The sequence below is a fragment of the Culex quinquefasciatus genome, chromosome 3, assembly GCF_015732765.1.
Source record: "Culex quinquefasciatus strain JHB chromosome 3, VPISU_Cqui_1.0_pri_paternal, whole genome shotgun sequence".
NCBI classification, from domain to species: Eukaryota; Metazoa; Arthropoda; class Insecta; order Diptera; family Culicidae; genus Culex; species Culex quinquefasciatus.
The window spans coordinates 36,865,487-36,880,738 of record NC_051863.1 but is presented as its reverse complement, the minus strand read 5'-3'; the positions used below and the strand labels follow the sequence as shown (position 1 = coordinate 36,880,738).

General features: G+C 35.6%; 2 non-coding genes across 2 annotated transcripts; both read right to left on the bottom strand.

The window, feature by feature from the left end:
- Window positions 1-4,016: 4,016 nt before the first annotated feature.
- On the bottom strand, window positions 4,017-4,089 carry Trnaa-agc. Its single transcript has one exon. It is a non-coding gene; the product is annotated as a tRNA-Ala (tRNA).
- Window positions 4,090-14,598: 10,509 nt separating this feature from the next.
- Window positions 14,599-14,680, bottom strand: Trnas-aga. Its single transcript has one exon. It is a non-coding gene; the product is annotated as a tRNA-Ser (tRNA).
- Between the last annotated feature and the right edge of the window lie 572 nt (window positions 14,681-15,252).

Sequence of the window (15,252 nt, the reverse complement as noted above, 5' to 3'; positions counted from 1 at the left end):
TCTCCAGATTTCTAGAATAAAGTGCTGGATGTTATAGGTTTTTCTGAAAGATCATACGGTTTTGAACCAAACTGCATCAATAGCTCAAAAATGATGAAAATGCATATGGGACATTTATGCGATCAGGGGCAGTGTACTAATGACTTGAAATCATCAGTTTTCAAAGATTATAACGCCAATGAAAATTAAGAGCGAGTCCACGAGCAAAGCATACCCATCTCGCATCGACCTCACCAATCTGCCTGAAATTTTCAGAGGTTGTTCGTACATATAAAACTAGCATCTGGCCAAAATATGAGCACTCTAGGTCAACGGGAAGTGGGGCAAATCGGGACACAAAGTTTGAAGGTTCAAAAATGTAAAAAATCTTAAAAAGGCTATAACTGAGGCAAAATACAATTTAATTTCAAAATTCAAAATGCATCTTAGAGGGCTTCAAAAATGCAAGAAAATGCAGGGTAGAGCATCCCAATTGGTTAATTCTAAAGTGAGTTATTGGCGTTTTAGTTAAAAAATGGCATAACTTTCAAACTCAAATAAAACTAACTCAATTTGGCCCAAAATGCATGTACGACAAGTTAGCACGATGGCGACGATATCAAAATCGATTTTCCAGCACAGCACTTTTTCAATTCCTTTTGAGGTCTTAAACAACTCCCGAAAGTTTGGGAACGATTGGTTTAGTCCTCTTTTGCGCAAAGCGATTCAATTTTCTATGGGAAAACCCATTTTTTTGGATGTTGATATTTATAACATCCACGTTTAACGCTGTACTAAAATCGGATTCATATTCGGATGCTCTGGAAGGTGCTCTACAACTATCCCAAAGAGATTATGGTGCTAACTTACTCCTAAAAAAAGATACAGCGTGTTCAAAACTCGTCTAAAACGTGTTTTTTGCTCGAAAATCAAGTTTTAAGCGAGTTTCGAAATTCGTGAATTTTTTCGATCTTTTCAGAAACAATATTTTTAATTTTTTAAATTAAAACTAACATTTAAAAAAGATTGTAATATTTCATATTTGGCCCTTTAAAAATATCAAAATCCAAAAAAATATTTCTCCCATACAAATTTTCATAGCAAATTAAATCGCTTTGCGCAAAGTGAGGACTTAATCAATCGTTCCCAAACTTTGGGGAGTTGTTTAGGACCCCAAAAGGAACTAAAAAATTACTGTGCTCGCTAAATTTGAACAACTTTATTTTTTTTTTCATACAGCCATATTACACCCTAACAGACTTTTCACAAGTCTGATTTTTTGTCCACAAATCGGGAAAAAAATTTCAAACTTTAGGAAATAAATCCTAAATTTATTGAAATATTGCTTATTTTGAATTGAAACACAAAAGCAATTCTCTACCAAACCGGAAATGGATTTTATTTGTATATTTTGATTTGGCTCACACTTTGTGGGGGCCATTCCTATGACCAAATAAGCTATTTCGTGGCATTGGTTCACCCATACAAGTGTCCATACAACTTTGGCTGCTGTCCATACAAAAATGGTACGTAAATATTCAAACAACTGTAACTTTTGAGTGAATTTTCTGATCAAGACACCAACTTGGGCAAAGTTTTAGGTATTGTTGAGGGCTATTGAAAAAAAAAAATAGGTACATGGAAAAAACAATTTGCCATTTTTTTTTAATTTACTTTTTCTCACAAAAACTCAATTTCCCAAAATACGTATTTTTTTTTTCGAGATTTGTTATATGTTTTAGGGGACAAAAACCCGCAACTTTTGAGCCATAAAGAAGTATGCGGCCCCTGATCGCATAAATGTCCCATATGCATTTTCATCGATTTCAAGTTATTGATGCAGTTTGGTTCAAAATTGTGTGCTCTTTCGAAAGAGCCTATAACATCCAGTACTTTGTTCTAGAAATCATGAGAAAATCCAGTTTTTTCGCGAAAACTTAACACGTAGCCTTATGTATGGGACAAACTTCAAATGCGTTTTTCTCAGCTTGCTGTTTTTGCATATGGGACATTTATGCGAACATGGGCAGTATGGTAAATTGAAAAAAATAGTGATTTTTGGAAAAAAAAATCCAAAATTTGTGCAAAAACAAATTAGACATATTTTTTGTTGGTGTAACATTTCATTTGCAATCTAAAAATACTTTACAGATTTTTTGATAAAGGGCTCCGGTTACAAGATATAGCCACCGAAAGTTTGATTTTAGCGAAATATTTGCAGTTTTTCGATTTTTTTAAAATAGTGACCATGAGTGACCATATCTGAAAATATTTTTTTGAAGAGTTCAGAAAATTTGCTATAAAATTTTCTAAAAGACATTGAAGATTGGACCTATAGTTGCCGAGAAAAAGTGGCTTAAAGAAAAAGAAACAGGAAAAATTAACGTTTTCCAATTCTCACCCAAACAACCCACAATTTTCGAAAGTCGATATATCAGCAACTAATGCTCCTATTTTCGATGTTAAAACATGAAACATTCTTGAAATTTTTCGATTTTTTCAAAAACAATATTTGGAAATATTTTTTAATTAAGACTAACATTTAAAAAAGGTTTGAATTTTTCAAATTTGGCCCTTTGGAAATGTTAGTATTGATTTAAAATTTTTGAAAGTATTGTTATTCAAAAGATCGAAGATTTCACTCATGTTTCATGTTTTTACATCGATTTTTTTTGTCTATTTAAAAGTTGAAAAAAGGTCAAAAAAATTTAGAGGGCATATCTGCTATTTTTCATTTCTGCAAAAGTGATGAGAATTGGTCGGAATGGCGATTGTCCACGTTCCATACAAAAAAGTTTTTTTTGTATGGACAATTGTTCATTAGGGGGAGGGGGGGAGGAGGGAGGGGGGGGGGTTTGTACCAGATTCCCAAAAAAGTGTCCACGTGGTTTATGGATGGTCCCTTGGTGTTTTAAAAATAGGTACGTCACTCCCACTGACGGTTCTTAAATTCCTGTCATTCTCGAACGACGAAACTTGGACGAAACGGCCTTCTATTCGCTGCCAAAAATAACAGTATCGAAAAATAATACTTTTCAAGGGCTGAAAAGTTATACTTTTCAGAACTGAAATGTGATAAGGAATACTTTCAATATTTTTTTATTTGAACGGTGGATTGAAATATTATATAAACATTTGAATGACAATTTGATTCAAAGGGTGTTTGTTGTTTGTAACTCGTTGTAAAAGAAATTTTTTTCAGCACGAGTCGTAGATTTATTTATCGAGGCTCTGCTTTAGAAATCTTAGTTTTGCAACTCGTCGGATAAACTTCTCTTTTCTAAAACATACTCCATTGTTTGATCTTAATCTGGGTAACATCTGGGTTAACATCTACAAAGTAGGAGGCTGTTCTAGCACAAGCATGAGGTGTTTTAAAATCAACAGTGAGTGTTTTATTTTGTCTAGTTTTTGACATTTTTTGCTGGAAAATTGTGTGTATTTTCAAGTTTCTATCGGTCAGAAGAGGTTTTTCTTTTTCACGTATGATGAAGAACTGCAGCGAAAGTGTTATTCTGCGATATCGCAGATAAATTCCCTGGCTGATTTTGGAATCCTGCAGCTCTTCCTGGTCCTGCGAAAAAACATAACTAATTTTAGCAAATCTGATCCAACAAACAGAGAAGATTTTCACCAAACCAGTAGGTTTTCAAACGGAATCAAACAATTAAAACAGCTTCTGGATGGATACAACCGCATCGAATCCATAAAAAACTTCCATTTATGTAATGTCGATCTCGCCTGCAACTTAATAAGATTTTTTTTTTCTTCATCGAAACTGACACATTTTTATTGTTGCAAAAAAAAAACAAATTTTGATGATCGATAACAATACTCTCTACATTTGGCGAACAGTAAATTGGTTCCACTTTGACAGTTCAAAATTGAGTCCGTTTTGCGAACCACTATTCAGCACCCAGATCTTAATTAAACCAAAATTATCATGAAGCTTGGATACTGAAACTCAAAATAAATAACAATTCAAATTCAATCTAAAGCGATTTTGCGACTACAGTTGACAAATAAAAAATACACCTTGGAGATGCGGGGCATCGATCCCCGTACCTCTCACATGCTAAGCGAGCGCTCTACCATCTGAGCTACATCCCCTTGTGTGATGTGAAAAATCCAATAACCAACTGGTATCTGCTCTCTATGCGTTGAGTTGACAAGGACCTCCAGGACAAACATCCTTCCCTTCATCAACAAAGAGACCCTCTGATGATCGCAAACGGTGTGTCTAGGACTCTATCGACTCTGGCCGACGCGGCGATCACGCTCCAGTCGGATGGATCAGTTCGTAGACCGATATGTGGTGTCCCCAATAAACGCTCCAAGTGTGTGGTGGTTGGAGTCCGGTGACAACAACGACAACCGAGTGTGGTGTGGCTGGTTTTCGCTCTCACTGGGCGTTATTGTCGCGCTTTTTTGGAATTTTTTTTTGACGATTACTACACAAATGATCGGTCTTAAAATAGCCTAATTTTTAAAGCACAGGTAGGATCGTTATGTCACAGAGACCTGAACCAAGTGGCAGGTAAGTTCCGAACGATGTGGGATGCACTATGGCAAAAGTTTTTATTTATTTATGTACGTGTGTTATTCCATTAGGTGCATAATAAACGCGCCAGGACGGCAGACGACGACGACGACCTGGTGAACGACGAGGGCGTCAAAGTCAGGTCATCGGAACGACTAACGTCACCCCGCACAGGTCAGGTTAAAAGCAAGGTGGAGAAGAAGGGATAAACTCATCAGCATTTATGGTACGACGGAGAATTTCCAATTTCGCCCCAGCTGGACGGGTGTCCTCAGTCGGAGGTCGGTTCTTCAGGTAAACCATGGCATTGCGGAAGTCCGGAAAACATATTTGCAGTATTTTAACAACTTTACTGTGTAAAATTGCAAGGTTTCTTTAGATTGTACCAAATTAATTTGTTGAAAAACTTCTTGAATCAACATGTGAAAGTTAAAAATTATAAAACGGAAGCAGTTCTCTAACCGTACTGCTTCCCTTTAAAACTGTAAAAACGATGTGTGCGCACCACAGATACTCGGACATTCCACTGTGTCTACACACAAACTCACACGATTGTGAGCGTGTTGTACGTGTTTCTCTGGCCGAGTTCGAGGTTAGGAATAATAATAAGCCAAACAGCCGATTACGCCGCTGCCAGCTACTGCGAATCAGAAAAAGCCAACCCAGCAACGTAGAGAGTGAATGTGTGGCGATTTTGCCTCGATGGAGAAGCAAGTGTGTGCCCACTAGATCTCGAGAGAGAGAGAGAGAGAGGATGCGAGGACGCGATGACGGAAATGCGACCTTTCTCGTTTGGACACACAACACCATCGTCAAACCGCACCACTTCGGGTCCAGTCCAGTCAGTCGGTCAGTCACGGCACTGGTTGTGGAGATTGACCCCGAGAAGTTGTGTGACGGTATATGCTTTGAAGTTTGACGTAATGTTACGAAATGGGATAAGAGTGTTGTGCATGAACAGACTAACTATTAGACGGGTGCCATTTGAGCTGATTTGCCGAAAATTTACAATTTTTTCCTGAGACAAACCTAAATCCATCAATTGAAACGAAAAATAAAATGTAGGTGTACAGAGAAGAACAAGGCAATCATTTGCTCAAACAAATTATAAAAATGCTTCAAAGATCATAAAATGTTAAAATTATTTGTGTTGACTTGTTTTTAACAGTTTAGTAAACATTTTTTGTTTTAATCAATTTGCTTGAAAAATGCGAACTTATAATCATTTTTTTATATCAAATTTATCAAAAATGTCCTTTTTGAGCTATGGAACTATTTTTTTTAAATCGGATATTTGAAAAATGCCTTAAAACATGCATTTTTAAACAAAAAATATGTTTTAGTATGATTTGTTTTGCAACCTGAATAAATTTCAATTTTATCAAATAAAAATAAATCACCCTTCTATGGAATTTCTATTGATTCCTCTAAGGCCTCGGAAAAATTTCACTTCGGATAATCGAATCACGAAAAAAAAACATTATTTTTTTCGTTGTCTTATTTTTTATAGTTGACCCATCAACTACTCTAAAATGATTTAGAGTTTTAAATCTAATATGACGGCAAAAAGGCGATTATAAAATACTGAAAAATGCATATCAAATATTCAAATTTAACCGAATTGGGGTCGCAGAACTCAAATTTTAAGTTAAAAACGTTACTTAATCCATCCTTAGGTGGTTGGTGCCTTCCTCTCATTCAAAGGGTAATGCTATCCAAAATAGACACGCCTGTGGGAAGGTCTTTAAATTACCTATCCAAAGATAGGTCGCATGATATATTTGGAATACGTTTTCATCTAAATATCTGAGAATTAGCCTCCAAAAAGTGTATAAATAACTCTTAAGTGCTTTTAACTTTTGATAGGGTTATCAGATCTTCAATGTTTTGGACGCGTTGGAAAGGTCTTTTGATTACCTGTTCAACGACGGGTTGCATGATAGATCCGGACAACGTTTTCATCGTGATATCTGAGATCCGGCTTCCAAAAAGTGCATAAATAACACTTAATTGCTAATAACTTTTGATAGGAGTGTAAGATCTTCAATGTATTGGTCGCGTTGGAAAGGTCTTTTAAATACCTTTCTAAAAATGTATAACATGCTGGGGTTTCTTACAAAAACCACCCTTTTTACAATCTTCCGGACTTTAGTCAAAATCGTTTTTTTAGCATAACTTTTGAAGTACTTTACTAAACTTCATAATTTTCAATAGGGACTTATGGGATCCCAAGACGAATCGAATGAGACCAAAACGGTCCAAATCGGTTAAGCCAGTGCTGAGATAATCGAGTGCATATTTTTTGGTGCACAGACCCACATCCCTACACACACACACACACACACACACACACAGACATTTGCTCAGAATTCGATTCTGAGTCGATAGGTATACATGAAGGTGGGTCTAGGAGGTCTAATTGAGAAGTTCAGTTTTTGAGAGATTTTATAGCCTTTCCTCAGTAAGGTGAGGAAGGCAAAAACCATATCTGAATTTTGTTTTCGACAAAAATGTCTTTCAATTCACTTAAAAAGTAGGATTGTGCATATTTTATAGCTATAGCTGAAATAATACAAAGTGCAAATACATATTCTAGTTTGATCGATCACTATTAAAGTTTTACTTAGATTTGTCCGACTCTTAGAAAGTCGGAAATAACATTTTCAAATGGTTGTATCTCGAGAACTACATCAGCAAAACTTCTGAAACTTGGTCCAAAGATACTTGTCAGTCTTATGAAGCAAAATTCATCATTATCTCGAATTGCATATTCTTTACAATGCTGAAATTGTATTGATTTTATAGATTTTCTTAGAAAAAGTTGGAAATAACATTTTAAAATGGCTGTATCTCAAGAACCACATCAGCAAACCTTCTGAAACTTGGCTCAGAGATACTTGGCAGTCTTATGAAGCGAAATTCATCATTATCTCGAATTGTATACTCTTTAAAATGCTGAAATTGTATTGATTTTATAGATTTTCTTAAAAAAATGTCGGAAATAACATTTTAAAATGGCTATATCCCGAGAACTACATCAGCAAACCTTCTGAAACTTGGCCCAGAGATATTTGGCAGTCTTATGAAACGAAATTCATCATTATCTCGAATTGCATATTCTTTAAAATGTTGAAATTGTACCGATTTTTCTAGATTTTCTTAGAAAAAGTCGGAAATCACATTTTAATATGGCTGTATCTTGAGAACTACATCAGCAAACCTTCTTAAACTTGGCCCAGAGATACTTGACAGTCATTTGAAGCAAAAAACATCATTATCTCGAATTGCATATTTTTTGAAATGCTAAAATTGAATAGCTTGTTTTGGTTTTCTTATTGAAAATCGGATGTAACATCTTAAAAGGGCTGTATCTCAAAAACTACATCAGCGAATGTTTTCATTTTTTGCACAGAGGTGCGCTATGGTGTAAGGAATCGATAGACCCCAAAATCTCGGATTGCATATTTTTTTTCATAATAACGGTATTTTGAACACCGTGCGTGTTGTCTTCTTTTTTCTAAAAATGTCTAACCAATGTCTAAACCATATCTGAATTTTGTTTTCGACAAAAATGTCTTTCAATTCACTTAAAAAGTAGGATTGTGCATATTTTATAGCTATAGCTGAAATAATACAAAGTGCAAATACATATTCTAGTTTGATCGATCACTATTAAAGTTTTACTTAGATTTGTCCGACTCTTAGAAAGTCGGAAATAACATTTTCAAATGGTTGTATCTCGAGAACTACATCAGCAAAACTTCTGAAACTTGGTCCAAAGATACTTGTCAGTCTTATGAAGCAAAATTCATCATTATCTCGAATTGCATATTCTTTACAATGCTGAAATTGTATTGATTTTATAGATTTTCTTAGAAAAAGTTGGAAATAACATTTTAAAATGGCTGTATCTCAAGAACCACATCAGCAAACCTTCTGAAACTTGGCTCAGAGATACTTGGCAGTCTTATGAAGCGAAATTCATCATTATCTCGAATTGTATACTCTTTAAAATGCTGAAATTGTATTGATTTTATAGATTTTCTTAAAAAAATGTCGGAAATCACATTTTAATATTGCTGTATCTTGAGAACTACATCAGCAAACCTTCTTAAACTTGGCCCAGAGATTCTTGACAGTCATTTGAAGCAAAAAACATCATTATCTCGAATTACATATTTTTTGAAATGCTAAAATTGAATGGATTGTTTTGGTTTTCTTATTGAAAATCGAATGTAACATCTTAAAAGGGGTGTATCTCAAAAACTACATCAGAAAATGTTTTCATTTTTTGCACAGAGGTGCGCTATGGTGTAAGGAATCGATAGACCCCAAAATCTCGGATTGCATTTTTTTTTCATAATAACGGTATTTTGAGCACCGTGCGTGTTGTCTTCTTTTTTCTAAAAATGTCTAACCAATGTCTAACCTTCGAACTCATTTCTGCAACATTGCAATATAATTGCAAAAATAGTTTAACTTGTTTTGGGTAATTTGGTAATAATTACCGTAGTTCAAAGAAAAAAAAAGTTTGTAACAATAACCTGGGTGCACTAGACTCTGGTTCATGTGTACCGTTCATTGAAAAGTTAATTATTTATGTTAATGTTTTGCTCTACTAGAAGTTAAATATTAATACTTTGGGTATTCTCAGTTCCGAATAACTTAGTTTGGAATTTATTTAATTTATTTAATTTCATCAACAGATCGTCGCCGTCATGCTAACTTGTCGTACGTGCATTTTGGGCCAAATTGAGTTAAGAACGCCATTTTGTGCAGCTCACAATCCCTCACCTTTTGACGTTCACTGATCCCCAACATTCGATTTCAATCCTGAGATATTCAACGAAACCGAAAAAAAACTCCTTGCATTTCTGTCACTTTACATATGAAATTAGTTTCAATCTTGTCGTGCTATCTTGTCACTCCCTGAAAATTGATGATAGTGCGACAACTGGCCAAAGGGATTTCAGGTCAGAACGCGTTTGACGCACGTACAAGTTAAAGTACCGTAAACATTTGTAATTATAACTCGGGACTCCAGCAACCAACTTCAACCAAACTTTGGGACAATGCACATAATGGTCAGCCAAACAAAACGCGTTTGTTATTGTTTACATTGCGTGCTTTCGTTTTTGTTTATTCAAGGTCAAACATTAAAACGCGTTTTTCTCGGAACGTCGAAATGGCGGGTGCGACAAGATAGCACAACGACGTCGAGATGAGTTTTTATTCTTTTTAAGATTCGGTCCTATTAGGAGCTGATATGCTAACATTAGAGGCACGATGAATTTGCATGCTGCTCCCCTGAATTCAAATAGTTGCTAAAGTGCTATTTATCCCTCAAACTTGAATTTTCCTTTCGCTCAATGCACACACTTTCGGCAGCTTTCTTCGCCACACTTATTATACCGGATAAAGGGGCATCTTTTTCGATATTTTTTTTCTTCTGGACGATGATGGCTTATTCCATTCTCCCACAAACGATGATATGTGAATCGGTAGCCCCTCTATCGCTCTATGTATTGTGCTCTGCTGTGTTTTGTACTGCACCGAAAACCTCACTCAGTATGAATAATATGCTCGGACGCCACCCCCTCCCTCCCCCCTCATCAACTAGATCTGCCTGGCCCTGCACTACATAATGCTCAGTCCCGTATGTTTCGAATGATGTGCGTGCGTGCGTGCGTGCGTGTGTGTGTGTGTGTTGGTATTGTTGGTTAGTTGTTTCCTTTGCCTCCACACACTCCCTTCCTTGCCACTTTGCCTCTATCGGTGTTTGTGTGTGAAACGTTTCAAGTCCAGCCATGCTTCATTGGCTTGCCGACTCTATTCGACTAGCATGCTGTTTCAGAGTTCGGGCCATCGTCGTAATCATCGTCATCGCTCGTGGAATTCCTTCGGTAAACGCATTTTATTTTTATTTTTTTTTCGATTGAATAGAATTTCTTCTTCGCTGGGTGAGGCGAAGACGAAGACGACGACGACTCAGGGAAAAACAACATGGAAACATTGCTGATGTTGTGCTGAAGAGTCTACTCTCGTCTGTACGCCTATTTAGATACGAAACGCACCGAAGACTGTTTCATAACCGGCGTGAGAATTTCTCTCGACTCGTTATGGGTATCGAACAAAGTGCAGAAAATAATCCCATTTAAGTGGGAATGACTACGATACCTGCGATGGGTACATTCGTTGCAGTATGGTGAATCGGAAATTAAATAAAAATACTAGCTTGGTTAAAAATAATTTAATCTCACGAATTAATTGCTATGGGATTGGGCGATCCATCGTCAAATCGTCGTGATCGTGCTATCGTACAAATTGAGTAGGCGCAATTTTGTGCTGCTTTCAATGCCTCTTCTCCCAGATCCCCAAAAATCTATTTCAATCCTAAATATTCAACAAAAGCCAAAAAAAAACTACGCACGTTGTTGTCACTTTTCATATGAACGTAATTTTGATCTGATCATGCTTTCTTGACACACCCTGAAAATTGCTGCAAGTGCGACAACTGGCCATAGGAAACATAGTAAGAGGATGATTTGTCACACGTACTTGCCCAACTATTATAAACATTTTTAATTATAACTCAGGACTCCGCCAACCAAATTCAACCAAACTTCGGGGCAATGCACATAACTGTCAACCAAACAAAATATGTTTTTTATGCTTTAGTTTTGTTTTTAATGCGAGTTTTTCTCCAAACGTCAAAAACAGAGCATGTGACAAGATAGCACGATCACGTCGAAATTACGACTAGTTTTTCATCACTTTGCTAAATAATCGTGCTATTTTTCAATAAAGTACAGTCCAGACTCATTTGCCAGAAGCCACGATTATCCGAAGTTTTTTTTTTCATGTTCTTGTTTTGATTGCCTATTAATTAATAAAAAAACTACTACCATTATTTGAATTTTTGCCTTCCTCACCTTACTGAGGAAAGGCTATAAAAAGTTATTAGCACTAAGGCTATCAAAAGTTACTAGCACTTAAGTGTTATTTATTCACTTTTTGGAGGCCGGATCTCAGATATTTCAATGAAAATGATGTCTGGGTTCCTTATGCAACCCGTCGTAAGTTAGATAATTGAAATATCTTTCAAATGAGTTTAAAACATTGAAGATCTGACAACCCCATCAAAACTTATCAGCACTTAAGTGTTATTTGTACATTTTTTGTAGGCCGGATCTCAGATATATCAATGAAAATGATGTTCGGGTCCATCATGCGACCTGTCGTTAGTTAGATAATCTAAAGACCATCCAAATGAGCCTTGAACATCGAGGATCTCACAACCCTATCAAAAGTTATTAGCACTTAAGTGTTATTTATACACTTGTTGAAGACCGGATCTTAGATATTTCAATCAAAATGATTTTCGGGTCTATCATGCGTTAGTTAGATAAACAAAGGACCTTTCAAATGAGCCTAGAACATCGAAGATCTGACAACCCTATCAAAAGATATTAGCACTTAAGTGTTATTTATACACTTTTTGGAGGCTGGATTTCAGATATTATGATAGAAATATTGTCTTAATCTTCCATGCGAACTATTGTTGAATAGGGTTTTTATCAAACCTTGCCGATTAGCCAGAAATATTGAAGATCTGCGAACCCTATCAAAAGAAATGAGTAATAAAGCTGATTTGTTAAACATGTTAAGGGGGAATGTTGCTATTTTTACTGAATGTATTGACTTTATGAATGTGAGGAAGGCACCAACCACCTAAAGGTGGATTAAGTATCGTTTTTTCATCAGAAACCGAAAAAAGTATTGAGTTTTTTTTTTAATATCCACAAAACAACATGTATTTTAAAGTTAAAAAAATCGCTGTGCTTTGCTTTTTGAGGGGTTCGGTATTGATAGCCTCTAAAATATGCAACTTACAAACAATGCAAATCGGTGAAAATTGTTTCAACAAATATAGTAAACAACTTTATTTTATTTTATTTGTAACATTAGTATAATTTGTTTGAAATATATTGTATGGAGTTTACCCATAGTAATCCGTATATGTATTTTAATTTTTTTGCTTGCTGTTAGAAAAAATAATGTGGTATGTTCCCGATCAGACGGTAATAACAAAATTCATGCCATTTCAATAACAAATACTGTTAAAATAACAGAAATTGTTATGAAATCTTCTTGAAAAATCCATTTTTGTACAAGGGTTAAATAACAGTTCATCATAACAATATTTGTTATTGGTCTGATATTGATTGAAAGCCAAAACAACTTTGGAATAAAATTTTTTGTTATGGAAGAATACCGCCAACTGTTATTGGGATGATCGGATTAGTTGTTAAAATAACAAAAAATAATAACAAAGATTTGTTCGAAAAATAACTTAAATTTTTATTCGTCTGTTATTACAATAACAATCCAATAACAAAAAAAAATCATAACGACAAATCTTGTTATTAATAACATAAAATGTTATTGGCCAGGTATTTTCAAATATCAAAAAATGTTATTCCCAAGTTATTTCCGTCTGCTCGGGTTAGAATGTTGTCTTTGGTTCTAACAAAAAAAACATATTATTTAAACTTGTTTACCAACATCATAATCAACCTTTATTCTTATCTTAGAATCAATACAGTCTTTTTAATTTCAATCATAATGTGTGAGTGTGTTTTATAAAAAATAAAAATGCTCAAATTGAAATTATGCTCAAATGACGTAACGTTTAAAATTATGTAAGGCCCAACATTTCCGTGAAAATATCTTTCGATTGGTTTGTTATAATAAGTATCATTTGGTCAAAGTTTGTGAATTTGTCAATTTGATTTGCTACTTTTTTCTCTTTGTACACCATTTGTCTCTACTTGATATGGCCCAAAATCGAAACGAAAAAAGTTTAAAAACAACTTATTTTAAAATATTTTAGTGCAATTAATGAACTGTAATCATATATTTCTTTTTGAGGGTTTCTCAGATTATTCGAAAAGAAAATTTAAATTCAAAGAGATGCAATTTTTCATTTTTTTGTTGCAACTAAGATCTGTAATGTTCTAACCATTAACTGGCGAATTAGTGCGCCTAATTCGGGAATTCCCGGGATGTTTTTCCAAAACCGGGAATTCCCAAATCCCGAGAAATTTTATATTTTGACCCGGGAATTCTCGAAATTGAAAAACATAATCAAATTTTGTTCTTGAAGTTCAGATTTTTTTGTGGAAATAGACGAACAGTTGGATACTTAGTTATCGATAAGAATTTTGAAGCATTAAAATTTGTATTTGGCATCACCATTAATTTGGCTTTAAAGGGAAAATAGTAAAAAAAATAGTTTACCGATCTGCAAAATGTGTTTTTTTGTAAATGGTTTTTATTTTTTTCAAGATATTATATGAACTTAGATTTATTATTTTCAGCGAGAAAAAAGGACGAATTTAGACAGCTATTTAAGCCATTATTTGAAAAATGTTCCGATTTTTTGATTGATTTCGATTAAAACATGAAAAGAACAAAACAATAAGTACACCGATTTCCAAATGTATTGCTCTTAAATATCCTGGTTGTATTCAGACTGTAGGCTCGATTTTCCCCAGTTGGCGGTAGTGAGTTAAAGATAATTTGTACTGCTGTTCTTGTTCAAGTCTAAATAATCAGCAATCACCAGTGTTGAGCTGATTCTATGGTTTTAAGCTTAAAAAGCATAACAAATATTATTTAAACATAGATTTTACGACTGTTTCAAACATTTCACGGGAATTCCCGGGATTCAAAAAATATATTTCCCGTTTACCGGGAAATTCAAACCGCAGAAAAATTTGACGTCCTAGGGTGAATAGTAAGACAGAGTTTTGATAGATATTTATGCTTTTTGTTTATGATTACATCTTTGAGCATGAGCATAGGTGCCCACCCGCAGTTGCTACTCCGTTATTGACCAGGACCTCCAGAAGTTACATCCACGAGCCGTGGAAGATGCGTGGGACTTTTTGTTTATGATTACATCTTTGAATACAAATAAAAAATCAGTGTTCATCAATTCCAAAATTGTATGTTAGCAATAAGCAAAGTCAAAATACAGGTCAGTTAGCAGCTTCAACTAAAAATATATCTTTCTTCGCAGTCGGTAGGATTCGAACCTACGCTCCCAGAGGGAATCTGATTTCTAGTCAGACGCCTTAACCGCTCGGCCACGACTGCTTCGTGCAGTTAAGCCATTTGCTGAAAATTTTCCCTGTTTTAAAATCCTTTCACCATTCAACCATTCCGCAGCTCACTGCATACCGCTGCTGCACTTAGCAACGATCAGCACCGATCATGATCATCATCATAATCATGATCGTAATAATAATCGTACACCACTGCTACAAAGTAGAGTAACTAAAGTAGTTGAACCACTTTCGGATCAACCTCCTCAGGTGGTGCGCATGCTTAACGTCGCCGTGCGTTGGGTCTGGCGACACGCGCGCGGACACGGGGAATATCTGGTGGCAAGATCACCCCTGACGACGATCACGGCCGTTGAAGGTAAACCAGGTGATGTCGTGTGGCGGCTGAGTTTGCCACAGCTCGGCTGGTGTACAGAGACGGTTCTCCGGTCGGTGGTTTCCATCTGGTATGCGTTCGGTGTTGTTGTTGTTGCTGTTGTTGTCCCAGCCGGTGTGAACAGCTGTGCCACACGGGTTGCTGGTGTTGGTGAGGTGGCGGCAAGTGATAGCAGTTTGAATTTGCTTTCGGATAGCTTTCAGTCTAGTAACTGCTAAAATTAGTAC